Source organism: Lolium rigidum, chromosome 6, assembly GCF_022539505.1.
Source record: "Lolium rigidum isolate FL_2022 chromosome 6, APGP_CSIRO_Lrig_0.1, whole genome shotgun sequence".
Classification (NCBI taxonomy): domain Eukaryota; kingdom Viridiplantae; phylum Streptophyta; class Magnoliopsida; order Poales; family Poaceae; genus Lolium; species Lolium rigidum.
This window is the reverse complement of record NC_061513.1, coordinates 324,852,023-324,879,035: the sequence shown is the minus strand read 5'-3', so window position 1 is coordinate 324,879,035 and position 27,013 is coordinate 324,852,023. Positions and strand designations below refer to the sequence as shown.

Below are 27,013 nucleotides of genomic sequence, written 5' to 3'. Positions count from 1 at the left end.
CCTCCTACACTTGATGAGAATAATAATGATAGCTACTTTGTTGAATTTGCTCCCACTACAACTAATAAAATTGATTATGCTTATGTTGGGAGTAGTAATAATTTTATGCATGAGACTCATGATAAGAATGTTTCATTTGATAGTTATATTGTTGAGTTTGCTCATGATGCTACTGAAAGTTATTATGAGAGAGGAAAATATGGTTGTAGAAATTTTCATGTTACTAAAATGCCTCTCTATGTGCTGAAATTTTTGAAGCTATACTTGTTTTATCTTCCTATGCTTGTTACTTTGCTCCTCATGAACTTGTTTATTTACAAGATTCCTATGCATAGGAAGCATGTTAGACTTAAATGTGTTTTGAATTTGCCTCTTGATGCTCTCTTTTGCTTCACATACTATCTTTTGCGAGTGCATCATTAAAACTGCTGAGCCCATCTTAATGGCTATAAAGAAAAGAACTTCTTGGGAGATAACCCATGTGTTATTCTGCTACAGTACTTTGTTTTATATTTGTGTCTTGGAAGTTGTTTACTACTGTAGCAACCTCTCCTTATCTTAGTTATGTGTTTTGTTGTGCCAAGTAAAGTCTTTGATAGTAAAGTAAGTACTAGATTTGGATTACTGCGCAGTTCCAGATTTCTTTGCTGTCACGAATCTGAGCCCACTGCCCTGCAGGAAGCCCAGAAAATTATGCCAATTTACGAGCATGATCCTCAGATATGTACGCAACTTTCATTCAATTTGAGCATTTTCGTTTGAGCAGGTCTGGTGGCCTAATAAAATCCATCTTTACGGACTGTTCTGTTTTGACAGATTCTGCCTTTTATTTCGCATTGCCTCTTTTGCTATGTTGGATGAATTTCTTTGATCCATTAATGTCCAGTAGCTTTATGCAATGTCCAGAAGTGTTAAGAATGATTGTGTCACCTCTGAACATGTGAATTTTTATTGTCCACTAACCCTCTAACGAGTTGTTTCGAGTTTGGTGTGGAGGAAGTTTTCAAGGGTCAAGAGAGGAGGATGATATACTATGATCAAGGAGAGTGAAAGCTCTAAGCTTGGGGATGCACCCGGTGGTTCACCCCTGCATATATTAAGAAGACTCAAGCGTCTAAGCTTGGGGATGCCCAAGGCATCCCCTTCTTCATCGACAAATTATCGGGTTCCTTCTCTTGAAACTATATTTTTATTCCATCACATCTTATGTGCTTTTTCTTGGAGCGTCTGTTTGTTTGCTTTTGTTTTTGTTTTTGTTTGAATAAATTGGATTACATCATGCTTGTGTGGGAGAGAGACACGCTCCGCTGGTTCGTATGAACACATGTGTTCTTAGCTCATAATATTCATGGCGAAGTTTCCTCTTCGTTAAATTGTTATATGGTTGGAATTGGAAAATGATACATGTAGTAATTGCTATATTGTCTTGGGTAATGTGATACTTGGCAATTGTTGTGCTCATGTTTAAGCTCTTGCATCATATACTTTGCACCTATTAGTGAAGAAATACATAGAGCATGCTAAAATTTGGTTTGCATAATTGGTCTCTCTAAGGTCTAGATAATTTCTAGTAAGGTGTTTGAACAACAAGGAAGATGATGTATAGTCTTATAATACTTGTAATATGTCTTTTATGTGAGTTTTGCTGTACTAGTTCATCCTTGTGTTTGCCTCAAACAACCTTGCTAGCCTAAACCTTGTATCGAGAGGGAATACTTCTCATGCATCCAAATACTTGAGCCAACACTATGCCATTTGTGTCCACCATACCTACCTACTACATGGTATTTCTCCGCCATTCCAAAGTAAATTGCTTGAGTGCTACCTTTAAACAATTCAAAATTTATTACCTCTTATTTGTGTCAATGTTTTATAGCTCATGAGGAAGTATGTGGTGTTTATCTTTCAATCTTGTTGGGCAACTTTCACCAATGGACTAGTGGCTTCATCCGCTTATCCAATAATTTTGCAAAAAGAGCTGGCAATGGGATTCCCAGTCCCAAATTAACAAACTAAAAATAGACACTCCTCCATGGTATGTGATTGTTGGACGGCACCCGAAGGATTCGGTTAGCCATGGCTTGTGTAAGCAAAGGTTGGGAGGAGTGTCATCATAATAAAACTAAAATAAAAGGGCACTCCTTCATGGTATGAGATTGTTGGCGGGCACCCGAGGATTCGGTTAGCCATGGTTTGTGAAAGAAAGGTTGGAAGGAGTGCCATCCAAAAATAAAATAAAATGGGAGCCGCTCTTTGAAGGTTTGTCCGGCAAGGGGGTTAGAGTACCCGCTACCATTCGTTGACAACAACAAACACCTCTCAAAACTTTACTTTTATGCTCTCTTTATGTTTTCAAAATCAAAGCTCTAGCACAAATATAGCAATCGATGCTTTCCTCTTTGAAGGACCATTCTTTTACTTTCATTGTTGAGTCAGTTCACCTATTTCTCTCCATCTCAAGAAGCAAACACTTGTGTGAACTGTGCATTGATTCTTACATATTTGCATATTGCATTTGTTATATTGCTTTGCATTGACAATTATCCATGAGATATACATGTTACAAGTTGAAAGCAACCGCTGAAACTTAATCTTCTTTTGTGTTGCTTCAATACCTTTACTTTGAATTATTGCTTTATGAGTTAACTCTTATGCAAGACTTATTGATGCTTGTCTTGAAGTGCTATTCATGAAAAGTCTTTGCTTTATGATTCACTTGTTTACTCATGTCATCACCATTGTTTTGATCGCTGCATTCTCTACATATGCTTTACAAATAGTATGATCAAGTTTATGATGGCATGTCACTCCAGAAATTATCTTTGTTATCGTTTTACCTGCTCGGGACGAGCGGAACTAAGCTTGGGGATGCTGATACGTCTCCAACGTATCGATAATTTCTTGTGTTCCATGCCACATTATTGATGTTATCTACATGTTTTATGCACACTTTATGTCATATTCGTGCATTTTCTGGAACTAACCTATTAACAAGATGCCGAAGTGCCGGTTCACGTTTTCTAGCTGTTTTTGGTTTCGAAATCCTAGTAACGAAATATTCTCGGAATCGGACGAAATCAACGCCCGGGTTCCTATTTTACCCGGAAGCATCCAGAACACACGAGAACCGCCAGAGAAGGGAGGCAGGGCCACCAAACCCTACCCCGGCGCGGCCAAGGGGGGGGGCGCGCCCCCCTAGGGTGTGGACCCCCCTTCGACCTTCCTGCGCCGCCTCTCCGCCTATAAAAAGCCCCTGGATCAGAAAACCCGATACCAATTGACGAAACCCACAGAAACCCGCCAGAGCCGCCGCCATCGCGAAGCCAAGATCCGGGGACAGGATCTCCGTTCCGGCACGCCTGCCGGAGCGGGGAAGTGCCCCGGAAGGCTTCTCCATCGACACCGCTGCCATCTCCACCGCCATCTTCATCACCGCTGCTTGCTCCCATGAGGAGGGAGTAGTTCTCCATCGAGGCTCGGGGCTGTACCGGTAGCTATGTAGTTCATCTCTCTCCTATGTAGTTCAATACAATAATCTCATGAGCTGCCTTACATGATTGAGATTCATATGATGATGCTTGTAATCTAGATGTCATTATGCTAGTCAAGTGAGTTTTACTTATGTGATCTCCGGAGACTCCTCGTCCCACGTGTGTAAAGGTGACGAGTGTGTGCACCGTGTGGGTCTCTTAGGCTAGATTTCACGAGAATACTTACTCATTGAATGGCATAGTGAGGTGCTTATTTATATCTCTTTAAGATTGCAGCATGTTGTATCACAATTTATCCATGTGCTACTCTAGTGATTTGTTATTAAAGTAGTTTATTCCTCCTGCATGTGTGCAAAGGTGACAGTGCGTGCACCGTGTTAGTACTTGGTTTATGCTATGATCATGATCTCTTGTAGATTATGGAGTTAACTATTGCTATGATATATTGATGTGATCTATTCCTCCTACATGTGCATGCTATGCTAGTACTTGGTTTAGTCTGTTGATCTATCTTACACTAAAGGTTACTTAAACATGAGCATTATTGTGGAGCTTGTTAACTCCGGCATTGAGGGTTCGTGTAATCCTACGCAATATGTTCACCATCCAACAAAAGTGTAGAGTATGCATTTATCTATTCTGTTATGTGATCAATGTTGAGAGTGTCCACTAGTGAAAGTGTAATCCCTAGGCCTTGTTCCTAAATACTGCTGAGTTACTACTGCTTGTTTCTTGTTTTCTTGCGTTACTACTTGCTGCAATACCACCACCATCAACTACACGCCAAGCACTTTTACGGCACCGTTGCTACTCTGCTCATACTTATTCATACCACCTGTATTTCACTATCTCTTCGCCGAACTAGTGCACCTATTAGGTGTGTTGGGGACACAAGAGACTTCTTGCTTTGTGGTTGCGGGGTTGCATGAGAGGGATATCTTTGACCTCTTCCTCCCCGAGTTCGATAAACCTTGGGTATCCACTTAAGGGAAACTTGCTGCTGTTCTACAAACCTCTGCTCTTGGAGGCCCAACACTGTCTACAGGAAAGGAGGGGGAACGTAGACATCAGCCGGCTGGCGAGCGCCGCTGGCTTCTGGAGCCGGCCGATGTGGGCGTCGAGGCTCGGAGTCTTGTTCCTGGTTCCTGCTTGGTGGGGCCCGGCTGCGGCTGCTGCCGCCGCCTGGTTGGTGGCTTGGCCGGCTTGAGGCTGCGCGCGTGGCGCGGGAGTCGTTGCGCCGGCTTGGTCGCTGGGGAGGCGGACTCGGCCGTGTCCCTGGCGTTGCCTGCGGCACCACGAGCGTGAGGAGCCCTAGGGTCTCGGGCGTACCTGGGGTCTTTCGACTGCCTGTTGGCAGCCTTCACCAAATCAGCCACCCGCGCGGTCTGGCGGCGTAGCTCTTCGCCTTCGAGGCGGTGCAGCTCTTCTGCGGCGGCTTCGGCCGCGAGCATGTTCTTGTCGGGGGTGTTGTAGATGGGCAGCTCCATGGATGGGGCCGGCTCGTCCGCGCCGTCGCGGTCGATCTCGGCGCCTAGGTCGCGGCCTCTGCGGCGGATCTCGCCGGCTCGGCTGGGGTTGTCGCCGCCTGGGGTGAGGCCGTGGGCGCGGTTGTACTCGCGCTGGGTGATGTCCCACGGCGCTTAGCAGCAGCCAGCTCCTCGGTCCGCTTGAGGAGGAGCACGCGGTGCGCCTCCGGGTCCGCCTCGACGGCGGCGGCGTCGGTGCCGGCGCCGGTGGTGAGCGGGGTGCTCAGCTTTGCCCGGACTTGCTCCAGCCGGGACGGTGGTGGTGGCGCTTTTGGGCCCGAGCCGGAGGCGTTGGGGTCGACGTGGCGCTCCGAGGTTGGGGCCGCGGGTGCGCGGGTTCTTGGTGACTTCCTCGCCAGCCATCATGACTTGCACGATGGCGGGGCTGGCGAGAGCGCTGCTGCCGGCTCGCGGAGGAGGGCTAGCGCAGCGCAACACCTGCCGCGGGTAGCGCGGCGGTGCGACGGTGGCGACGTAGACGTCGTGGCCGCCGAAGGAGATGACGCCGCCGCCGGCTGGGAAGGGCCGGTCGGCGAAGCAGCCAGCGTTGTCGGTGACGCAGTCGAGGGAGCCGAATCTCCAGATCAAGCCTGAAGCGACTCGCTCGCCGGTGGTGATGGTGAGGCCCGTCCGGATGAAGACACCGGCCGAGGATGCTGAAGGCCCCACGGTGGGCGCCAAATGTCGTGGTATCGTCACGGCATATGCCATAGGGTGGCTAATCGAAGGGGCTCTCGAGAGATCTCACGGCGGTATCCGGAAGCGGGTATGGGCACGAGCGACACGGCGACGTACCCAGGTTCGAGGCCCTCCGGTGGAGGTAAAACCTCTACTCCTCGCTATGAGTGTATATGGTAATCACACAGTACAATGGTGCTCCTAGAGCTGTGTCCGGCTGGCCCCGAGAGGCTAAGGGAGACGATGGTCTCTCTCACGGGGCAGCTCCGTAGGTAGGTGAAAGCAATAAGTGATCGATCGTCCCCCGCACGAGAGGGGTAGTGCGGCTTATATAGGCACCGGCACTTTACATATAAGACCCTATAGTCTGCGGCCGGCTTGGCCGGCTCCGGCTTCCGCTCCTTCCCGAGGCGGTGACGTCGGGAGCCGTTGAGGCGTCGTGGCTCTGTCCCATCCGGCTGCCCGGGTCGGCGGTATGGAGAGGAGGTGTCTCTGTCGCCGTCAGCCACGCGTAGCCTGTACGGTGCGTCGTAAGCCATGATGGCCTGTCCGGCGCGTGGCACTATTGCTCCACAGTGCCCCGCGCTTTACGGAAGATGAAGTCAGCGTGGACTTTGGGAACCCGGATCACCAACCCGGTTCCTTCCGAGTGCAAGACTCGCCGGCCTCGAGTCGGTCGAGGTACGGACCCCCGTGTCGGATATGGCTTGTAGAAGCCGGCCCAGCTACAGCATTGGCGGTCGTAGCCGGGCCGACTAGGACTGGAGCCAGCCGGCTTCGGACCCGGCCGGCCACGGCGCCAGCCGGCTGCTCCTCAGCCGGCCTTTGCCGCGAGCCGGCCAGTGGCCAGCCGGCTGCTCCGCGTCCATTGCCCTACCCGGGGTCTTCCCCCCGACACCGGAGGCACACGAGTTTACCTTGGCACTTGCTGTGTGCCTCAGCGAGGTCCCGGTGCTCCCAGAGAAGCTCCTCAAAGAGGATCTTCCGAGCGTCGGCCGTGGTCTGTTCAAGAAAAAGATGTTAGCTAAGTTTCGCGCTAAGAGCAAGGTTCTTAACCCGAAACTCGGGGACTGGCTATGCCGGTTTCGCGCGTTTCTAGTTAAGTTTCGCGCTAAGAGCAAAGTTTTTAACCCGAAACTCGGGGACTGGCTATGCCGGTTTCGCGCGTTTTTACTTAAGTTTCGCGCTAAGAGCAAAGTTCTTAACCCGAAACTCGGGGACTGGCTATGCCGGTTTCGCGCGTTTTTACTTAAGTTTCGCGCTAAGAGCTACGCTCTCAACACGAAACTCGGGGACTGGGAGAATAGACAAGATTCAGGAAAAAAGAGAAACCGGCAAAAGTTTAAAAGATGAAGAAAACATAGACAAGATCCGGAAGGAAACAAACCGGCAAGAATTGAAGAGAGTTGATGGAACTTACCATCAAGTTATTCGTGGCATCGTACCACGCGCTGTCCAGCTCTTTGACGGCCCGGCGCAGCCGCATGAAATGCTCCTCAGAAGACCGGTCACCGGCAGGGTCAGGCGCCGGTAGCATGTCCTTGCCCAGGCCGCGGGTCGCCGGAGACATGTCCGCGACGTTCCACTTATGGGCGTAAGGCAGCAAGTGCCCCAGCTCCCGGCCTTCGCGCTGGAACTCGGTGATCCGGCCAAGCAGGCCGGTGGCCTTCTCACCGGCAGCGCTAGCGGCGCGGGCGACGTGCAGCACCAAGGGCTGCTGACCGCCGGAGGCGACGTTGGAGGCCGTGGCCTTCCCCTTGACGAGCGTCAAGGTCTTGGCCGGCAGCAGCGTTGGAGTAGCACCGGCCAGCTCGGTGCGAGGAGCTTCCGGCGGTGGCGTTGGAGTAGTCCTTGGAGAAGGGGGAGCGCCAGGCGCGTCACCCGGGCTGGAGGAAGCCGGCGCGGAAGTTCCGGCGCGGCTCTGGAGGGGGAAGACGTCGTGGTCTTCTTCTTCTTCTTTTCTGGGATGGGAGGAACCAGAGGTTCCGCCCGCCCGGTAGCTTCTTCTCCGGCGCCAATGTTGCTGGCGCCGGTCTCTTGGTTCTCAGGAGGGGATACAAGGTCCTCCTCCGCGCGGTGATCTAGCGGTGTAGGGGCCGCGCGCCCCGAACTTGTAGTGCCTCCCAGAGGGGAGGCAGAGGTGTTGCCGGCACCAGATGGTGCCGGGTTTGAGTGAGGAGGAGGGGTTGAGGTCCTTGCGGATCCAGCAGAGCCCTCGGGCCTTGGGCCAAGCTTGAGTGCAGGGCTGAACAAAAGAAAAAGAAAGAGTCGGAAAAAAAGCAACCGGAAATGAACTTAGTAAAAACGAAACAAGCAGGGAAGCAGGAGCTTATCCAGAGGAGGTCGGCATTTGTTTGCGCTTGTAGCGCCTCACGCCTGCTTCCTTCCCCGCCAAAGGCTCTGTCCTGAAGCGCTTGGATGCAGGGGCCTGGCTCGAGCCGGCGTCAGAGGCCGGAGCCTTGTTCTTCTGGCACTGGGCCATGAGCTTCTCCACGAACTCGTCACCGGCCTCGGCCTGCAGCGGGGGAACGTGCTCGTGGACCTGTGGGTTGATGTTGGCTGAGGGAACATTCATAGAGGAATAATATCAGGAAAATATAAGAGGTCAAAAAGAATAACTACCTCAAGCAAGGTCAGGTCGTCAGACGAACCGGCTGGTTCCGGTGGATTCTTGCCAAGGCGCGAGGCTGGAGTCCGGCCCATCTTCAGGTCCTGCCAATGAATGTAGGGGTCCGGGTCGAACTTGTCCAGGCCACGCATCCGGCAAGGGCCTCGCCGGTCTGCGTCAATCCGGGGAAAGCGCTCCTTGGCCTAAAAACAAAAGAAAAGAAGATTAATCACGGTATAAAAGTTACCGGTAAACCGACCCGAGTTGCGTAATTTCTTACTTCTGGAGTCGGAGGGTTAGTGGAGCTAAGAGGCCGGAGGCCCCATTCCCAATCATCCGGCATGGCAGTCCAGCGAGATCTGCCTAGCCTTGCGGACGATGTCCTTCTTGCTGAGAGGAAGGCCGGTGATCTTGGTGGGATCACCGGGGCCATACATCTCACTCATCTTGTGCTACCGGCGCTTAAGAGGAAGCACCCGGCGCGAGATGAAGGCGCGGATAATATCGTCGGAGCAGATGTTATTTCCCTGCATCAGCTGCCCCATGAAGCGTACCACCCAGTTGGTTTCGATATGATCTGTCTTCGGGTGATAGCTCCAGTTGATCTTCCGGGGCGGCGCCGGATTAAAAGGAGGCAGATCGATGAGATCTGCGACGCCGGTGTTCTTCACATAGAAGAAGGTCCCTTGCCATAACCGGCATGACTCGAGACCGGAAAACTTGAAGAAAGGGCTCCCTTGGCGGGAGCCGATGATACAAGACCCGCACTTCACGGGGGGTTTGGGTTTAGGAATTTCCTTGCCCTGGACGGAATTGATCCGTAGAGCAAAGAAACGGGCAAACGTCTCGCGAGTGGGACGAATGCCGATGTAAGCCTCCATAAAGGTGGCGTAGCAAGAAAGGTAAAAAATGGCATTGACGGGAAGATGATGAGGTTGAAGCTGGTAAAAATCAAGGAATTCCCGGAAGAAAGGAGAGGCGGGAAGGCCGAAGCCGCGCTCAAAGTGAGCGAAGAAAACAACGCGTTCACCGGGTTCGAGCACCGGTTGAATCTCGTCGCCAGGGAGCCGGCAGGATACTCCCTCCGGAATCCTCCTGGACCGGTAAAGCCAGTCTATTTCGTACTGGGTGACGTTGGAGCCCATCCAGGCCCCGCGCGTGGCACCGGAAGGATCTACGCCGGAAGCTTGGCTAGAGCTACCGGCTTCCTGGTCGCTACCGGTATCGACGTCCATCTGGACGAGGTCAGCAGTTAGACCGTCAGAGGATTGGCTACGCCGGCTACCAGAGGAAGAGGCCGAAGAAGAGGCAGAAGAAGAAGCAGAGGAGGAGGCAGAGGAAGACTCCTCGCTAGACATAAGATTAGATGCGGAAAAACAGGAATCCCACGATTTTCCCCCGCGCGAAGATCTACGAGTAAGAGAAAAAGCAAAAGAAAAGGGGAAATAAATATACTACCGACCCAAGATCTGGAAAGCAAGCAAAGAGGGGTAAAGGTAGATTGAACCTAACCTGAGGCGATGCAGTCGCGGAGGAAGAAGTTCGCCGGAGGAAAGGAGAGCTTGCGGCTGCAGAAGAGGTCCGTCGACGGCGAGGTGGAGATGAGCGCGAGGAAGCGCCAATGCTACAGTCGCGAGGGAAGCACCACGGAGATTCTCCGCGCGGCGAAGTCCGGTGAACTCTGGCGGAGCGGCAGCAAGGGCTCACCGAGCGTAGAGGTGCGAGCGGCGAGCGAAGCGGTGGAGGCGCAGAAAGCAAATGGCACTGTGCGCGAGGGAGCGGAGAATGCGAGAAGAGGAAGAAGAAGGGGCGGTTTCGCCTTATAAAGAAGAGAGAGAGGTGGGCCGAAAACCGCCGGGTCTGTCGTCGTGGTGAACGAGCAGATGCCATAGGATGGCTTAAGTTGGGGCCGAATGGACGTATGAGGATTCGGGGGAGGGTTTGCGATTAGATGGGAAGAACTTCCGGATGCTTTCCTCAAGAACACAACCAAAGGCCGGTATGCAAGAAGAGAGACAAGAGGAAGAACTCTTTACTAGATCGCTAGCTTCATTGATCTCAACATGGTTACAAGTTTCTCGGTACAACGATCTCTCTGTCGTCTCGCGCCTGTAGGAGGCGGTGCCCCTCTCCTTATATAGGGGAGAGGGTGGCTTACATTGGAAGGAACCCTAATGGCATCTTTGACTAGACAAACTACTTTACAAAGCTACTTTAATCATAGATGACACCGGAGTCCTCTTTAATCGAGGCGGCGACGTCCTCCGGCTTCTTTGACCGTCATCCTTCTCTTTATCGTCAGCCCTTCGTCTAAAGTTACTTTGCTTAGCTCATCCTTGTCTTCTAGCTCCGGAGAGAATCTTTGACCAGATCCTGTCGACGGGCTCTCCTTTCCGGTATCTTCTTTACCGGGTTCCGGTATACCCCTCTTGGGGATACCGGCTCAGCTCTACCTTAGCTAAACTCTTATCCTTAGGCTTCCGGTAATGAACATTAAACCGGTATCTTGATGGCACAAACCATCCGGTTTGGCATGCCTTTGGCATACCGGGGTCATCCCCCAACATTAGTCCCCGAAGCTGGTATAGCACTGGAGGATTCTATCCTACAGACCATGCCAGGTTCTCATTTCCTTAGGATACCGGTTTAATTACTCATGTCTTGAGCTTAGTTCCGGCACCTTTACCCTTATTCTTTTTCTTCTCTTTGCAAGGCTCGTTCCGGCATCTCTATTTTCCGGTATCATGTGTCTTTACTGCTTCCTCGGCGACGTCGAGAATATCTCGGGCCCGCGCCCGTCGGAGACATGCGCACTCGTGGATCGACGCGCCAGTGTCAGGGGTCACTTCCCTTCGACTCCCGCGCGCTCATTTAATGCATCGCAGCTGATCCCACTACCTCTTCGGGATCCGGTGTGCACCTCCGTGTGGCTCCGTATTTCTTCGCGTGTACTCCCTCGCCACGTGGCGGCCCAAGGCGCGGACCGTCGTGGGCCGCGAGGCGAACCGCCGCGGCCCAGCGGTTTCCTGCCCACCTTCTCTCTCCTTTATAAACTCAACCGCCCCTTCTTCTTCATCTTCTTCGCATTCTCCTCCTTCGCGCACAGAGCTCCACGCCTCTGCACCTCCGCCGTTCTCCGTCCGCCGTCGCTCGTCCAAGCTCCGGCGCCCGGCGAACCCACGCCGTGCCTCCGCCGGACCTCGCTGCGCGGAGATCTTCGGCAGCAACTTCCTTGCTTCCGCCGCATTTGCGCTTCTTCGCAAGCTTCTCCGCCTCGCCGTCGACGGTGCTCTCCGGCGGCCGCAGGTCCGCTCCGCCGCCAGCAAACGCCTCCCTCAGCGACTCCGCCGCTTAAGGTTGGTACCAATCTCGCTTCACTTGTCCTCTGGTTGCTTTCCAGATCTTGGGTGTTTAGTGTTCTTATTTCCTCTTTTTCTTTGGTTTTCTTCTTACTCGTAGATCTTCACGCGGGGTCCAAGTCTGGGATTCTTGTTTTTCGCCTCTCCTTGCAATGTACGACGAGGAATCCTCCTCTGCATCTTCTTCTTCCCTTTCTCTCAAACGCCGTAGACCATCTCCCGGTGAATCCACGGCTTCGGATCCGATGGAAACCGATTCGGCAACCAGCGGGGATCCGGTAGCCATCAAGAGTCCGGTGGCCACCTAGAATCCGGTAGCTTTAGCCAAGCTTCCGGCAGCGCAACCTCTAGCAGCTCCGGCCAATCTTCCGGCGAGGAGCCTTCCCCAATCACCCGCGGAGCCTGGATGGGTTCCAGTGTTTCCGAATTTGAGATCGACTGGTTATACCGGTCCCGACGAATTCCGGAAGGAGTTTCTTGCCGGATTCGGACGGCGAAATCGAGCCGGATCCTGAAGATGACGAATATGTTGTCTTTCTTGCTCACTTTGAGCGCGGCTTCGGCCTTCCTGCCTCCCCTTTTTCCGCTCCTTTCTAGATTTTTACAAACTCCAACCTCACCACCTTCCTGGCAACGCCATTTTCTACCTCTCTTGCTACGCCACCTTCATGGAGGCCTATATCGGCATTCGTCCCACTCGTGAGACGTTTGCCCGCTTCTTTGCTCTTCGGATTAATTCCGTTCGGGGCAAGGATATTCCTAAACCCAAGCCCCCGTTCGGTGCGGGTCTTGCATTATCGGCTCCCGTCAAGGGAGCCCCTTTTAAGTTTTCCGGCCTCGAATCTTGCCGGTTGTGGCAAGGGACTTTCTTCTACGTGAAGAACACCGGCCGCGCCGATCTCATCGATCTTCCTCCCTTCGAAGCGGGGCCCCCAGCAGGACCAAACTGGAGCTACAACCCGAAGTCTGATCACGCTGAAACCAGCCGGGTGGTACGCTTCTTGGCCTCTTTGAGGAAGGAGACCAAGATCTGCTCGGATGACATCATCCGCACTTTTATTTCGCGCCGGGTGCTTCCTCTAAAGCGCCGCGCACATAGGATGAGCGAGATGTATGGCCCGGGAGATCCTACCAAGATCACAGGCCGTCCTCTTAGCAAAAGGGATGTCGTTCGCAAGGCTAAGCAGATTTGCCAAACTGCTATGCCATCTGATTGGGAATGGGGCCTCCTTCCCCTCAGCACTGATAATCCTCCGACCCAAGAAGTAAGGGATTATGCGACTGGGGTTGTTTTTGGCCGGTAGCTTTCTGCTCTTGCTAATCTTACTTTTTTCTTGTTTCAGGCCAAGGACCGCTTCCCCCTCATCGAAGCAGAGCGGCGTGGACCTTGCCAGCCTCGCGCCCTCGACTCCTTTGATCCGGATCCTTACATTTTCTGGAAGGATTTGAAGATGGGCAAGACTCCGGCAGCGCACCTTGGCCGGTCTCCGCCGAAGCCAACCGGGTCCGCTGACGACTTGACCACGCTCGAGGTATTTTCTTTTCCGGTTTCCTTTACCTTCCGTTATCGTTTTCCTGTGAATTGCTTCTTAGCCAAACTTAACTCATAGATCCACGAGCGCGTGCCGCCCCTGCGCGCCGAGGCCGGCTCCGAGTTCGTGGACAAGCTCATGGCCCAGGGCCAGAAGAACAAGCAGCCGGCATCTGATGCCGGTGCCAGCCAGGCCCGTGCCTCCAAGCGCTTCCGGACTGAGCCCGTGGGGGAGAAGCAGGTGGGCATGCGTCGCTACGGGCGCAAGGCGATGCCAACCTCTTCCGGGTAAGTTACTCATTTTCCGGCTTGCCTCTTTTTGCCAAGTTCTTTTTCCGGTTGCTTTTTGCCAATTGTGTTTCTTTCTTTTTCTCAGTCCTGCGCTCAAGCTTGGCCCAAGGCCATCGGGCTCTGAAGATTCCGCAAGGACTTCAACCCCTCCTCCTCGCTCAAGCCCGGCACCACCTGGTGCCGGCAACATCTCTGCCTCCCTTTCGGGGGCACAACAAGTCGGGGCGTGCGGCCCCTTCATCATCGGATCACCGCACGGAGGAGGATCCTTCCTTCCCTCCGGAGACCCAAGATACCGGCGCCAGCAACATCGGCGCCGGCGAAGAAGAAGCTGCCGGGCGGGCGGAGCCTCCGGCTCCTCCCGTCCTTGAAAAAACAACAACTTCCGTGCCGGAATCTTCCGCGCCGGAAGGCTCTAAACCGGGTGATGCGCCCAGCGCTCCTCCGTCTCCACGCTCCCTCCTGATGCCGCCGCCTGGTGCTCCTCGCGCCAAGCCCCTCGGGGCCGCTTCTACCGCGGCGCCGCCCAAGACCTCCAAGCTCATCAAGGGGAAGGCGACGGCCTCCGGCGCCTCTTCGGCGGCCAGCAGCCCTTGGTGCTGCACGTCGGCAAGGCCGCCAAAGATGCCGCCACGAAGGCCACCGGCCTCCTTGGCCGCATCACGAGTTCAAGCGCCAAGGCCGCGACCTGGGGCACCTTCGCCCTATGCCCAAAAGTGGAACGCCGCGGACATGACTCCGGCGACCCGCGGCACGGGCAAGGACAGGCTGCCGGCTCCGACCTGTCGGGGACCGGTCTTCCGAGGAGCACTTTATGCGGCTTCGCGGCGCCGTTAAAGAGCTCGACAGCGCGTGGTACGACTCCACGAACAATCTGATGGTATGTTTTGCTAACTTGTCTCAATCTTTACCGGTTTCTTCGTTTCCGGCTTTGTTTTATCCTTTCTTTGGTTTCATGCCGGTTTCTCTCTTGTCTATCTTCCCAGTCCCCGAGTTTTGTGGTGAGAGCGCAGCTCTTAGCGCAAAACTTAACTTAAAAATTTAGCGTGAAACCGGCACTGCGAGTTCCCGAGTCTCGGGTTAAATACCTTCTTCTTAGCACACAATTTACCTTAGAAGCGCGCAAAACCGGCACTGCCGATCCCGAGTTTCGGGTTAAGAACTTTGTTCTTAGCGCAAAACTTATCTTAAAACGCGCAAAACCGGCACTTGCCGATCCCGAGTTTCGGGTTAAGAACCTTGTTCTTAGCGCAAAACTTAGCTTAAAACGCGCAAAACCGGCACTGCCAGTCCCCGAGTTTCGGGTTAAGAACCTTGTTCTTAGCGCAAAACTTACCTTAAAACGCGCAAAACCGGCACTGCCAGTCCCCGAGTTTCGGGTTAAGAACCTTGTTCTTAGCGCAAAACTTTACTAACCTCGTTTTCTTGAACAGCTCACGGCTGACGCTCGGAAGGCTCTCTTCGAGGAGCTTCTATGGGAGCATCGGGAGCTCGGCGAGGCACACGACAAGTGCCAAGGTAAATTTTTGTTTTGCCGGCATCTTCCTTACCGGAAACCTTTCCCTCCTAACATTCCCAATTTCTGCTTAACAGTGGTCCCGGAAGCTTCCATCGATGCTCTCAAGGAGCAGCTGGCCACCGCCCAACGTACAATTCTCTCCTTTTTCCTTTAAACTTGGTTTCTTTTCCATTTTTACTAGTATAATCTTGTTAACGCTTTCTTTTCCGGTTACAGGGGAGAAGGACCAGCTCATCCGGCAGCATAAGGAGGAGCTGGACGCCCTCAAGACCAGCCACCGGGAGCTCAAGACCCAGCTCATCCAACTGGGGCTTGACCATGCCAAGGCCTTCGAAGCCGCTGCAGCTGACGCAGCGGCCAAGATGGAGGAGGCACTGGAGGACGCCAGCAACGCCAACGTGGTGCTGCTGGCTGAGCTGGAGGAGGCGGCCAAGGCCCGGAAGGCTGCCGAGGAGAAGGCCGCGCGGCTGGAGGAGGAGCATAAGGAATGCGATCAGCTGATCCTGCAGACCGACGCCCTCGCCCATCGTAAGTTCTTTTATTTTACACTTTAACTACTGCATATGAGCCTTTTTTCCTCCGACCCCATTTTCTTTCCGTTATCTTTCCTTCCGGTTTCTTTTCTTCCGGACTCCTTTCTTTCCGGTCTTTTCTCTTTCCGGTCTCTCTTCCTTGACCTTTTTCTTTCTTTACACAGGCCTCTTCCCGGACTCCCAGGGGTACGCTGTCAAGAAGGTGGACGCGCGCCGCAAGGACCAAGGCCGAGCGGATCTTATCATGCCATGGACGCCCAACGACCATCTGGTCGCGCTTAACGCGCGGGTGTCCCATATGCGCGCCATAGACCGCAACTTATCGGACATCCCTGATGTAGCTACCCAGCTCTTCAGGACCTTATGGCCTGGCGAAGAGGTGCCGGACACCTTCTCCCTCATCAGCGATCGTCTTAAGGGTGGCGGCAGGAGGATCCGCGAGTGGCAGTGCTCTGCTGCCCGCGCTGGCGCGGACTCCGCCCTCCGCGTTGCCTGCTCCTGGTACCCGGAGCTCGATCTGGACGCCCTCACCGGCGTGCGTGAAGACGCAGAAACCGATCTGGACCCGATCCTCTCCGCTAAGCGGCGGGATCGCGCGTACCGCATTGCGGAGTATGCCGACATGCGCACCTTCATCCCTCCCCCTCCTGGCGTCAAGGACTATCTCGACGAGGAGGAGGATGAAGCCGAAGAGGAGCTCTTGGACGACGCTGATGCCGGCGATGCTCCTCCGGAAGCCCCCGCTGCGTGATGATTCTCTATTATATGTGTTCCTGCTGTGCCTGTTGGTCCTGTCTACTTTGAAACAATGTCTGTTAAATTCTGCCCCGGAATGCCGGGGTCTATGATGTAAAACTTTAAACCTGCTTTTGGTTGTGGTACAACATTTCCTGCCGGTAAGTTATACCGGTAGCTAATTATCTTAAGTTTGCTTTAGCACATTTGCTTTTGGTTCTGCTTTTATCCTGCACTGCAAAGATTTCCCAATTGTTTCCGCATCCAATTTGATGCATACTTGGTTCTTTTGCCTTGGCTCTGCCTGCCTTCTCTGGGCGTTCTTTGGCGTATGAGCACAAGGTTCTTTCACCAAACAAACATCTTCTTGAACTTAGAAATAACTTTGAAATTTTGCAAAAAACCGGTTTAACCGGGGTTAGTTAAATTTTCCGGATTGTTCTTTCCTGCTCTCCCTTTTCGCAGTTCATGTGCTTATCCCCTACCGGTTTATCTTGCTTGCCATGAAGCCGGTTTGCGGACAGCAGCAGAGTCGAAGACTCCGGTAGGATTTAGCACACTACTAAACCGGAAAGATAAAACATTCAATAAGCAACCGGTAAACTGAAAAAATAGACAAGTTACATGCAACCTTATTGGGGTAGTCCCCGAGACTCATTCAATGTTCCAGCATCTTTTATTCATAGCATATAAGGTACAAAAAGGAACTTCTTACACCACCACCTCAAGAGTAGAAAGGACGCAACAGAGCTATGTTCCATGGACGCTTGCTCTCCTCTCCGGACTTGTCCGCCTTTCCTTCTTTCCACTCCTGTGCATCAATTAGGTAGTATGCATCATTGTGAAGCACCTTGCTTACAATGAAGGGACCTTCCCAAGGTGGCAAGAGCTTATGCCGGCCTTCAGTGCGCTGCACTAGGCGAAGCACAAGATCTCCTTCCCGGAAAACTCTTGGATTAACCTTCCGGTCATGATAGCGTCCGAGGTTTCTGTTGGTAAATGGCTGTTCTTGCCAAAGCTAGCTCTCTTGCTTCTTCTAGCAAGTCCACATCATTTTCTCTGGACTCTTTGACCTCTTGCTCGAGTATAGAGCTGTACTCTTGGTGAATCATGGATGATGTCGGTTGGTATGACCGCTTCGCTCCATAGACCATGAAGAACGGAGTGTATCCGGTAGACCGGTTTGGGGTTGTTCTTATACTCCACAGCACTGATGGTATCTCATCAAGCCAACACCCCGGTGCTTTTTCCACTGCGTCAATGAGTCTGGGTTTGATACCGGAGAGTACCAAAGCATTCATTCTTTCCACCTGGCCGTTGCCTTGTGGGTGTGCTACCGAGCACAAATCCAACCGGATATTCTTATCCTCACAGAACCTTTTGAACTCACCTTGAGCAAAGTTGGTTCCATTGTCAGTGATGATGTTGTGCGGGTATCCATACCGCAAGATGACATCTTTCAAGAATTTCACAGCTGTATGCCCATCACACTTTGCGATAGGTTTTACTTCTAGCCATTTAGTGAACTTATCCACCATGACCAAGATGTGAGTCATGCTGCTCCTTGCGGTCTTGAATGGGCCAACCATGTCAAGGCACCAAACAGCGAATGGCCATGTCAGCGGTATTGTTTTTAAACCGGACGCTGGGGTGTGATTTTGCTTGGCGTACCTCTGGCACCCGTTGCATTTTCTTACCAAATCCTCAGCGTTCTCCAAAGCAGTGGGCCAGTAAAACCCATGCCGAAACACTTTTGCTACCAGCGCCCTTGATGAGGCATGATGCCCACATTCTCCCTGGTGAATTTCCTCTAGCATCTCTTTTCCTTCTTCCGGTTCCACACATCTTTGAAGGACACCGGTAACGCTTCTCTTGTACACCTCACCATTGATGAATGTGTAAGCTTTGGACCTTCTTTGTATCCTCCTTGACTCATTTTCATCAGCCGGCAAGGTGCCGTTGATTAGGAATTCCTTAATAGGTTTAGCCCATGACGGTATCTCTCGAACCAAAAATACCGGCGCATCTATCTCCATGCTATCCACCAGCATCATTTCTTCCGATACGGGTACGGCAGTCCCCGAGCTTGCCGGAACAGTCCCCGAGCTTGCCGGAGCAGTCCCCGGGTTCCCTTCATCGATATCCATGGGCACCACGTGTGACTCCGGTACAAAAATTGATTCCGACTCTGGACTTGGCTTGATTGATGGTACTCTCAGGTGTGCCAGAGCTATTCCGGGAGGAATTTCTTGTCGGGATGAGCCTATCTTGGACAAAGCATCCGCAGCTTCATTTTCTGCACGCGGTACATGGTGAAACTCACAACCTTCGAAGAATCCGGCAATCTTTTGCACGTGAAACCGGTACGAGGCCATGTTGGCATCTTTTGCATCCCAATCTCCGGAACACTGCTGTACCACAAGATCTGAATCCCCATAGCAAATGATCCGGTGTGCACCGATTTCTTTTGCGACCTTAAGCCCATGGGTCTCCCAACGCATAGTTATCCGCCACACGTATCATCTCTGCCAACGTTGTCGGCATGTTCCGCTGCAGCTTTTGCCACAACGGCGAACCTCTTTTGCACCCACTGCTAAACCAAGCAATGGCCTGTGCCTCGATTACTCCTTCACAAGAGTTTCTTGTGGTGTTCCACCGGGCCAGATAATCCCGGTCTGTTTCGTTTGGGCGTTGCACACACAGAGCAAGTTGCTGCGGCCTGTTTGGCCTTTGATAGGTGCTGCTGAAATTGCTCACAAAAGCCTCCTCAAAATCCAGCCAGCCATTTATGCTTCCTGCCGGCAAGTTGTTTAGCCAGATTCTTGCCGGTCCAACCGTAAACGATGGTATGATCCTCACGGCCCAACGCCGGTTTCCTCCTCCTGCTACGGTTCCTCCACCGCCCGCGACGTATACTGCGGTCACGTAATCCGCGAGCCAATCTTCCGGCTTCGTAGTGCCATCGTATGTTTTTGTGTCACGGGGCAACGTGAAGTTGCGAACCGGTGGTTTTTCTCTCATGATTCTTGGGCCAAAGCACTTTGGACCTGGAGGACCTTCCTCCTCGATCATTTCTGACAAGTACACTCTGTCCAGACGGTGCCTCGCATCCCGTTCCGGTAAGTATCTTTCTCCCAAGCGTTCCCCCAGCGGGTTCCGGTATGCTGCCGGTCTGTTAGAATCGGCTTCATCGTAACGTTCTGGTGCCGCGGCCCTTGCCTGCCGGTACCTTGGTGGAGGCATCTCTTCCTCATCTTCATCATACGCTGCCCTTGCCGCCGGATAGTTTTGCCCGGGTTCGTGTCTACCGGCATGATTGTTTCCGGCATAGCCTTCCTTGGCGTAGCCTCGTTCTGCCCCTTGGCTTTTTCTACCGGCATCGTGTTGCCCGGCTTTTTGTTTACCGGCAAGGACCGGATCATACACGATCATCCGCCGTGCGTTCACTTCTTTTTCTTTTCTTCCGTCCGGATGGGGGACGAGGCCTGCCCATGGGACTTGCTTCCGGCATTCTTTGTTGAACGCGCGGATTTCGCGGCTATAGCCTTGTTCAGCTTAGCCAGCCGCTCAGCGTTCCGCTGCTCTACAGCATCTAGCAGCTCTCTGACACGCTCTTGTTGCTTTGCCAGAGCCTCTCCGGTAAGCGAATCACACAGATCTACAGCAGCCTTAGCAGCTTTTATGGTTTTATCCGGACTGCTGTACTTAGGTTTCTCTACGATGCTAACAGATGCAGAGGTACTCTTGCCGGTAAGAACTTCCTTACGCAAATCCCGATCTAGATTGCGAGCCTTAAGCCGGTTTTCCGGTATCCTAGCAGCATGAGCGCTAACAGAAGCAAAGCCATGGGCAGCGTTATACTCACGTACGGTTAGGTTCAGCTCGCGCTGCGCCTTGACGACGTCTTTGCCGCTCTCGAGTATCCTCGGCGCTGCGCCTCCAGGCTCCGCCTGAGCCGCTGCCGGGTCGATGTTCTGCGCGATGGGGGTTGCCAGCGCGTTCATCGCCGTTTGGAGAGGTGTTGCCGGTGGTGCAAAAGATGCTCCCGCCGCGCCTGCGTCGCGCTCCAGCGGTGGCTTAGCCGCACGGGTCGAAACCGCGCGACCAGCACCTTCAGCCGCAACCTCCTTTCCTGCACCAGCCACACCGGTCATCATTACCTCGACGCTGCCGGCGGCGCGACCAGCACAGAGCCATCTTGGCGGGTCCGGTGCCACCAGCACCGGCGAGAGGCGCTGGCGCACAGGGACGGTGCCGAAGTAGATGCGGTGGCTGCCGAACTCGATGATGCGGCCGTTCTTGGGGAAGATGCCGCCGTTGGCGAAGCAGCCCGCGTTGTCGTTGATGAAATCGATGGAGTAGAAGCTCTGGACGAGCGCAGACACCGTCCGCTCGCCGGCGAACTCGAGGAGGCCCGCCCGAATGTGTATTCCAGCATGCGCCACTTCATGCCCCACGGTGGGCGCCAACTGTCGTCGTGGTGAACGAGCAGATGCCATAGGATGGCTTAAGTTGGGGCCGAATGGACGTATGAGGATTCGGGGGAGGGTTTGCGATTAGATGGAAAGAACTTCCGGATGCTTTCCTCAAGAACACAACCAAAGGCCGGTATGCAAGAAGAGAGACAAGAGGAAGAACTCTTTACTAGATCGCTAGCTTCATTGATCTCAACATGGTTACTAGTTTCTCAGTACACTGATCTCTCTGTCCTCTCGCGCCTGTAGGAGGCAGTGCCCCCTCTCCTTATATAGGGGAGAGGGTGGCTTACACTGGAAGAAACCCTAATGGCATCTTTGACTAGACAAACTACTTTACAAAGCTACTTTAATCATAGATGACACCGGAGTCCTCTTTAATCAGGGGCGCTGACGTCCTCCGGCTTCTTTGACCGTCATCCTCCTCTTTATCGTCAGCCCTTCGTCTAAAGTTACTTTGCTTAGCTCATCCTTGTCTTCTAGCTCTGGAGAGAATCTTTGACCAGTCCTGCCGACAGGCTCTCCTTTCCGGTATCTTCTTTACCGGGTTCCAGCATACCCCCTTGGGGATACCGGCCCAGCTTTGCCTTCCCAAATTCCTACCAGGCCTCCGGTAAGAACATTAAACCGGTATCTCGATGGCTCAAACCATCCGGTTTGGCATGCCTTTGGCATACCGGGGGTTATCCCCCCAACAGGGTCGCAGCGGTTCGCTCCGCGGGCCGCGACGGTTCGCTCCACGGGCCGCCACGTGGCGTGGCGATACACGCATAAAAATGAAAAGCCACAGGAAGGTGCACACGGATCTGGAACGGTGACTAGGATCCGCTGTGGAGTAGTTAATACGCACGCGGAAGTCGAAGGGAAGTGACCCCTGACACTGGCGTGTCAGTCACAGTGCGCATGTCACTGACAGGCGCGGGGCCCGAGAAATTCTCGACTTCGCCGAGGAGGTAATTAATGACTAAGATACCGGAAGACAAGATACCGGAGAATAGTTTGCAGAAAGAGAAAGAGTGAATCCGGGCAAACATGCCGGATCCAAGCTAGGCGTCAGAAGGATCAAACCAGTATCCTAAGACGAAAGAACCTGGCATGGTCTGTTGGATAGGATCCGCCAGACTATACCAGCTTCGGGGACTAATGTTGGGGGGATGACCCCCGGTATGCCAAAGGCATGTCAAACCGGATGGTTTGTGCCATCAAGATACTGGTTTAATGTTTATACCGGAGCACGAAGATAAGAATTTGGCTAAGTAAAGCTAAGCCGGTATCCCCAAGAGGGGTATACCGAAACCGGATAAAGAAGATACCGGGCTACCGGAAAGAAGAGCATGTAGGCAAGACTGGTCAAAGATTCTCTTCAGAGCTAGAAGACAAGGATGAGCTAAGCAAAGTGACTTTAATCGGAGCCCTGGCGCCAAAGAGAGGGGTGACGCTGAAAGAAGCCGGAGGACGTCAGCATCCCTGATTAAAGAAGACCCCGGCGTCATCCATGGTTAAAGTAGCTTTGTAAAGTAGTTTTTCCAGTCAAAGATGCCATTAGGGTTTCTTGTTCTGTAAGCCACCCTCTCCCCTATATAAGGAGAGGGGGCACCGTCCTTCATGGACACGCTCATGTACGCCTAGGAGATCGATCCCTAGAGAAATCCTGTATCCAGAAACCTGTAACCATGTTGAGATCAATGAAGCTAGCGATCTAGAGCAGAGTTCTTCCTCTTGTGTTCCTTCTTGCGTACCGGCCTTTGGTTGTGTTCTTGAGGAAAGCATCCGGAAGTTCGTCCCATCTAGTCGCAAACCCTCTCCCGAATCCTCTTGCGCCCATTCGGCCCCAACTTAAGCCATCCCATGGCATCTGCTCGTTCGCCACGACGACACATATGAATCTCAATCATGTAAGGCAGCTCATGAGATCATTGTATTGAAGTACATAGAGAGAGAGATTAACCACATAGCTACCGGTACAGCCCTTAGCCTCGATGGAGAACTACTCCCTCCTCATGGGAGACAGCAGCGTTGATGAAGATGGCGGTGGTGTCGATGGAGAAGCCTTCCGGGGGCACTTCCCCGTCCCGGCGGCGTGCCGGAACAGAGAGTCCTGTCCCCCAGATCTTGGCTTCGCGATGGCGGCGGCTCTGGAAGGTTTCTCGTACCGTGGTTTTTTCGTATCGAAGTTTTAGGTCAGGGACCTTTATATAGGCGAAGAGGCGGAGTCGGAAGGTCGACGAGGCGGTGACACAACAGGGGGCACGGCCCACCCCCTGGCCGCGCCAGCCTATCATCTGGGGCCCACAGGGCCCTCCTCTGGTGGCTCTCGGGTGTTCTGGAAGCTTCGTGTGATTCTAAGATCTTGGGCGTTGATTTCGTCCAATTCCGAGAATATTTCCTTACTAGGATTTCTGAAACCAAAAACAGCAGAAAACAGGAACTGGCACTTCGGCATCTCGTCAATAGGTTAGTTCCGGAAAACGCATAAAATCATCATAAAGTATGTATAAAACATGTAGGTATTGTCATAAAACAAGCATGGAACACAAGAAATTATCGATACGTCGGAGACGTATCACACCTCACCATTAGAGACAGGATTAGTGTGGAGTTTGATAGGTGGCGGCTTGCCAAACTCTTCCGTGGCCCTCTTTTCGTTTTTCTTGATCCTAGCCTTCTCACGTGACAACTAGGAGAGTAAGCGTGTGTGGGGAGCTGCCCCCCCCCCCCCCCTGTGGGCAGCATCGACTTTGCCTGCTTTGGCTTTCTTCTATGCGATTGATACACCTTTCCATGGTGTATCCTCGAAAAAAAAGAAACCTTACACTTTACTATCTGTGGAATACGAAAAAAACATCCTTGCAATTGATTATTCGCTTATGCCCTTGGATACTTTATGGCTTTATTATCCATTGTATGGTATATATGCCTATTGGTACCACACAAGCACAAAAAACTAGTACAAAAAAATATTAGAGGAAGCCTGAAAAGTTGCAACATGCATGTTTCTCTTTGTTAAACACAAGGAAACTTTTGTGAATATATCCATAGATATCTCGGTCGAATCTTTTTTTTATTTCCTTGTGCACATGAATTCGAAATTGATCGAATTCGTTCAACTCCACACAGATATCGATGAATGCTATTCTCCAGACATCTACCCATGCTACGGAGATTGCAATAACACACAAGGGGGTTATAACTGTCATTGCCCTCCTGGCTTCAACGGTGATGCTAATGTACCAAATGGATGCAAAGGTAACACATCAGTTTGATCGAGTTTGGCAACAGAGTGGCTATAGCTGGGTTCACTTAATTAGGCTAGTTATATAGTACATATATTCATTTGTAGTTCTCTCCCGTAATTTCTAGTTTTTCCGACTAGACAGTTTAATATTTATGCTAGTAGATGTTGTAGTTATTTGTTGACGAACTTCTTTTCTACTACATATATGGTTAATTCGTTGACTTTTTTGCTCGGCTTATTTAGACATTGACGAATGTGCACACCAAGAAGAACACTCTTGTTATGGTATCTGCATAAACGTGCCCGGAACTTTTCAATGTGGCTGCAGTAATACAACCATCGGAGATCCACGGACAAAAGGAGGATGTGTAACAATAAAGAACTCATTTACAGGTAACATGTTACACCATACGATAGATCAGTCTATTACCTAATTTATGCATATGTATTAAGGGTGTGTCCAACGCTCAGTCAACTGAGACTTAACTTAAGTCTCAGTCGAATTACATCAGCGTGTTTCGATGCGGGTCTAAACAAAGTATAAATAGCAGCAAACACGAATCTTCAAGCAGAAATAAAATCCAACGATGGAGCACGTGATTGAGACATAAGTTATGTCTCAGCTAGCTGAAACTTAGCAATTCCGATGTATTAATGTATATCATGGCAAAATACCTGGTGCAGAACAACTGACCAACCTTTTCATGGAAGCATCAAACAATCCATGAGTAGAAGTTTTTTTTTTTTTGACAAAAGCTGTGAACTTGTGTCAATACTTGTAATCACTTTTTATTTCTATGGAATTTTCATGGAGAGGATGTTTTCCAATTTCCAGCAAGCATTGGTCCACGTGTGAAATAGCATCTATCAAAAGTTTTATATAGAATATTGCAGATTTGCAATGTACACTAATTGCACTTGCTGTATGGTAATCATTCACCAAATATTTACTTCTCAGTTGTTGTCACTTTAATTTATAATTTTGCATACAGAAGATTCATGAGTTTTCCCCTAATATATAATGATGTATTTTTCTTTTGCAGGTTTAAGAGTAGGTCTGGTAGTTAGCAGTGGCTTAGTTCTATTGGTTCTGGCATTTTCTGCTCCATTCTTAACAAACAAAATCAAGGTGCGAAGAGCAAACAGACTGAAACGATGTTTTTCAAGAAGAATCATGGGCTTCTGTTGCAGCAATTAATATCACAAAAGGCAGACTTTGGTGAAAGGATGATTATTCCCTTATGGGATTTAGAAAAAGCTACAAACAATTTTGACAGAACTCGTCAGGTTGGTGGCGGAGGGCATGGCATTGTGTATAAAGGAATTCTGGACCTACAGGTTGTTGCGGTCAAGAAATCAAATATTGTTGTGCAAAGAGAAATTGATGATTTCATAAACGAGGTCGCTATTCTTTCTCAAATCAACCATAGGAATGTGGTGAAGCTAATTGGATGTTGCCTTGAAGCTGAAGTCCCATTGTTGGTATATGAATTCATTTCAAATGGAACTATTGATCAGAGTCTTCATCGTGAAGGATTTTTTTTTTTTTTGAAACGGAGGCAAAAGCTTTGCCCCATCTATTAATTAAGAAGAATGTGCTCAGTTTTTAGGAGAAAACCGAGCGAAAACCTACAACAATAGGGCCAAGCCCACACCAAGAGCATACCCACAAGAGCACAACATCAAAAGAAAGCAACATCTAAACCAACTAGAACTGACAAGCAAAGAGCACAACATCGCAAAAAAGACCCACTAAAAGGACATGATAACCCAAAATGAGTCCATCACTTAAACAACTTCTCAAACTTCTCTTGTTATGGCTCTCCTCCTTATCCTTCTGATAGATACCTTCTTAAGAGACTTCTCCACCTTCTTAATCATGTCCTCTGAGGCTTTACCTGCCAAGACGCAGGCAATTTCTTTGCCATATCCAGGGCTAGCCGCCTCCAAACTAGCGAGCAAACCACAAAGCTCCTTTGCAAAAAGAGCATCTGAGCTAGGAACTCCATGGTCCAAAGAGGCGATGGACTGGCAAGGCTCCGACTGCGATGGAGAGGGTGTCGTGGCCACCTCCATGGTCTCAAAAGAGCACAACGCCGACGGAAGCACCACAGGAGAATCCCCACGCAACTCATGTAGCTCTTCCGTCATTTGCAACACCGAAGCCAAGAACTCGTCTATGTCCTCACACTTAGAGTCAGCCAACACAACAGTCTGCGGCGATTGGCAAGGCTCCAACTGCTGTGGAGAGGATGCATTCACAGGTGTCAACACTCCTGACTTAGCAACCACCTGTTCGCCGGACTCATGCGAGAGAGAGACAGGTGTGTCGGCAACATCACTCAACTCAAGGTCAAGCGACTGAGCCGCAATCATGTCCATGCCCTCACGCTCAGAGGTAGCCGACTCATTAGGAAGCGATGATGGGCCACGAGGAGAGAAACAACCATGGAGGTGCTCTTCCTCAATCACCGAGGACTTCTGCTCAGAGGAGTCAAGCGCGACCGAAGCATGCGCTTTGGCGAGCCCCAAACCAACAGAAGGACATGCCTCAGTCGGCTCCACAGAAACACCAGCACACGCCAACAACAGCTTGAGAGCTGCCACCTCTTCACGAAGTGGGCGAGACGCCTCCTCGACACGGACATCAACCAGCTGAAGGAGCTCCATGCGCATCAAGGCAACCTGGGACTGAAAGAGAGAGTCCAGAGTGGTGTTGATCTTGAACTGCTCGCAACTGGTAGGTGAGGGTCTTGGTGAAGGAGATATGCCCTAGAGGCAATAATAAAAGTAGTTATTATTTATATCTTTATGTTTATGATAAATGTTTATATATCATGCTAGAATTGTATTAACCGAAACATTAGTACATGTGTGATATGTAGACAAACAAGAAGTCCCTAGTATGCCTCTTAAACTAGCTTGTTGATTAATGGATGATTAGTTTCATAATCATGAACATTGGATGTTATTAATAACAAGGTTATATCATTGTATGAATGATGTAATGGACACACCCAATTAAGCGTAGC

General features: G+C 51.4%; 1 pseudogene; it reads left to right on the top strand.

Annotated features, from left to right (window-relative positions):
* Nucleotides 1-9,823: 9,823 nt before the first annotated feature.
* LOC124664730 overlaps nucleotides 9,824-27,013 on the top strand; it is a 19,688-nt pseudogene continuing 2,498 nt past the window's right edge.